The sequence below is a fragment of the Canis lupus genome, chromosome 5 (assembly GCF_003254725.2).
Source record: "Canis lupus dingo isolate Sandy chromosome 5, ASM325472v2, whole genome shotgun sequence".
NCBI lineage: Eukaryota > Metazoa > Chordata > Mammalia > Carnivora > Canidae > Canis > Canis lupus.
Genome location: NC_064247.1, coordinates 66,185,869 through 66,189,857, shown reverse-complemented (window position 1 = coordinate 66,189,857; position 3,989 = coordinate 66,185,869).

Genomic DNA, 3,989 nt, shown 5'->3' with positions numbered 1-3,989 from the left:
AGTACACCTGGGGCACAAAGGAATAAGTAACCAACTTTGTCTCTAAAACATTCCCTGAATTATGTATATGAATTCCAGCCTTTTCAATGATATCCATTCACTAACATAACATCCACCCAGAAGTTCTTGTGTGTGAATTTGTTACCTTCTGACAATCAGAAACTCTCTTAGCTGGTTCTTCTGAGTGTATATAATACAGAGGGATTGACGTTCATAGTTGTGACTCGGAAGAATAACCACATTCCTAATGGCACTGTGAATCATTCACCACTTCTCTCTAAGGACTGTAAGGCTGGGATATAAAGCTGTGGGTGCCAGGAGGGCATGGACAATGTCATTTTCCTTCATGACCCACAGTGCTAAACAAGAACACGGGACAAAGCAGATTCTCAAGAGCTGTTGGTTGACTTGATTAGCTTTGATTTGATTGGGGTTTTTGAAAACCAGTTAGGTATATAGGTTCTAGTAACCAGGGTGAGGCAACATTTTTCCAGCCCAGATGGGATGACATAAGCTTGGTGTAGACTCTCCAATAATGTCCATCTTTACTCAAGAATTAATCTTAGGTTTAGATATGCTCAGATTTAGGAATTTAGGAATCAACAAGAGAGAGAGAGAATAAAAGCATTCTCCTTCTATTATTACCTCGTTGAGTATTCCCTACGTTTGATTGCATTTCATTTCTTATCTGAATTGCTCTGCACATCTAAGGACTGACCATCCCAAGGCTGGCAAGTAGTCAATCCACAATACACCCTTCTCAGCAGTGATATTTGGTTTTGTTATTTTACAAAGGGCTCCTGAGATACCTAGATGGGAGGAGTGACTTCTGGGGGCGGGGGGCAGTAGCCCAGTCCCCTTCTGATGGCTCTTGCTACACACTCGTGTGACAACTGTGATGTGAAGCTCTGAGTGAAAGAATCCAGAGTCTAGCTGCACCACCCCACTCATAACAGGTGGGAGTTCGTTTTATCTAAATCTGCACCAACTAGGGCATGAAGTGTTTAGGAAAAACGAGAACCCTTGGACAAGTGCCTCATGTACTCAGACTACAGATGGTAACAATGCCAATGAAACTTTTCATTTCAGCTTTTCGTATTTGGTGCAAGTACACAAAACTTCAAATCACACACACATACACACATATGAGGGAGGGCAGGGATTCGCACACTTGCACGCTCCTTGGAGATAATACATGAAGGTAGAGATGCCCTCATGAACCAACAGGGGGTCTCAAGGAGACTCTAAGGTTGTCTAACTTAGGATTCCATTTCACCTTCCTGCCCTATCCCAATGTCTGCTAATATATCCCTTCTCTGCACTCCCTAAAGTATGCCAGTATCCCAGCTAGGCTGTAGGTTAGTTGAGGGCAGTGCTTGTGCTTTTCTCTCAATTTTACCTGATATTATGAATACACAGTAAAGTGCACAATGATTAAGTGTACAGCCCAGGTACACCCTGGTGTAGCCACCACCTGGATCAATTATGGAATATTCTAGTCCCCCAGAAGGCTCTGTGCCTGCTCCAGTCAACATTTCCCATGGGTACCCCTATCCTGATGTCTCAGTACAGGTCAGTGCTGCCCACTCTGGAACTCTGTATGAAGGGAGTCTTGCTCTTGGGGTCTTGCTCCCTTCACTCATCATCAGCTTGAAAGACTCATTCACATGGTGTGGACTGGACTTCTGTTCTCCTTCATTGCTGTGAACACTGTTTTATGAGCACACTTCACCTCATTTACCCATTCTACAATTGGTGCACATTTTGGCATTCCCTGGTTTGGTGTTATTGTGAACAAAGCTGCCACAACTGTTCTTGTCCTTCGTACGTCTTGGGTATGCATGGTGGGTCGTGGGATAGTTGGGCATTTAGCCTTAGAAGATAGAGCCATGCCATTTTCCGAAGTGTATAATAATCATGCTATTCATAGTCTTTTAGCTCCACAGTTTAAAGCCAGTGTCCTCTTTCTTTTTAATGGTTCTTTAATGCCTGTTTGTCAGTATTTGCCGAGCATCCTCAGTGACCTCTCTGTGAAACCGTCTTCCTTCTGCCAGTTACCCCTGAAATGAGCAGAGCCTCAGTGGTTCAAAGCACTGGCCTGGTAATGTGGCTTCCTTCACGGCTGTGTGATATTCCTTTATCAAATGTTTCACTTCTTCAAATGCTTCCTCCATAAAACGATAGCAGCAATCACATTTTCTACCCTATCAAGCCAATTACATCGTTGTGTGGATAAAGTGAGGTACTGCCTATAAAGTGTCTGCTCCACAGTAAATGCAGAATACAAGTTAGCTATGATTACCATCATTGATGTAATACACCAGTTAGGAAGGTGTTGGCCAATTTAATTGCTCTCCCGTGTGTGGGCATGGACACCGCGAATGTCTACTCTCCTCCAGAATTCCTGGTGGTGGGCTTCGTGGAAATTCTTATTGTTGCCAATACTTTGCATATTCTTATCCAGCTGTGTAAGGATGAAACACTTCACTCCTCTGCCCCTCGTAAGAGCACTTGTGAGGACATCACTTCTGAGGGCTCTGGTGTCCTTGCAAAGCAAGGAGAGGAACCATGAGAAGATGTCCCACATCCCAGTGCCATTAGCTCACTCTTTCTCTGGACTCAAATGGCTGGGTGGCATGCTATGCAGCGGATGTTCTGGACCTCAGGAGTTTCAGCAGGGGAAACCCCCTCTCCTAAACTTCTTCCCACCACTCTGGACGGCAACACCATTCTCCACGCTGAACTCTGCCCTGGTGCAGGGGGAGACTGGCTTCCTTGCTACGCAGCCTGTCGGGTTTCGATTAGGCCAGGGAAACACCACGGGAAATGAGTCAAGGAAAGGAAGGCTGTGATTTTTTTAAATTTCGAATACCAGAATTATTATTACTATTTGTTTAAATGGCAGTGTCCCAGCAGTGCCAGGTCGAGGAGGAATGCAAAAAATGTGCAATTCGAAACGTTTGAGGAGCAGCTGGATCCTCCGATTGTTTCTAATTAAAAACCCATTGGAAGCTCTCGGCTGTCCCCCGGGAGGACGAGGGGCATCTGCTGCAGGAGGTGGATGCTGGGATCCCTTCCAAGGTCAGGGTGGGAAGTGGTCAGGTTCGGACTGCCAGCCCTTCCCTGGGCCCCTCAAACCTCCATCTACTGGCCTAGCTGTGTGGCAGCTGCACAGATCTGGACCCATCCCTGACCTTGCTGACCCCCAGACTCCAGGGGCGGGGTGTGTGTGTCATGACCATTAAGCTAACCTCTGTGGCCCTCGGTGTCCTCTTTTGCTGAAAGCATGATTTGAACCAAATACACAGGTCATTTAAACCCTTGTAGTCTCAAATGTCATCAGAACCGCCTGCAAGCAGAAGCAGTGTGAATGCAGCTGATATGTGGCTGTGCCAGTCAGGGTCCCACCAGAGAAGCAGAACCAGAGGGAGACGGGTGTGAAGATGCCCTGCCAGGGATTGGCTTAGCGACGGCGGGTCCAGCATCCACAGGCCCCCGGCTGGACCTCTCGGGCACGGGCTGCAGCTGCCATGCACACGCCAGACTTCTCCTTCTCCAGGGAAGCCTCAGCTCTGCTTTCAGGGTTTCCAGCTGAGTGAAGCAGGGCTGCATAGACACTCTAGAACCATCCCCTGACCTGATCGCGGACTGCAGCCACATCTGCAGGACACCCTCCCTGCAGCATAGATGAGTGTTTGATTGCAGAGCTGCGCTTGGCAGCCTCACCAAGTTGACACACCGTGGCAGCCGAGGCAGGGTTCAAAACTGGGCAGACTGGCTCCAGAGTCCATACTGATACTATTTATTATTATTATAAAATTATAGATTTTATTTTTTAGAGCAGCCATCGGTTTATAGAAAATTCGAACAAGGAAGTTCAGAGTCCCCACCTGTCCCTCTCTGTCCCTTATGCACAGAGTCCCTGTGACTGACATCTTCTACATTTATTATGTTGGCGAACCCACATTGGTACATTATCATCACTCAAA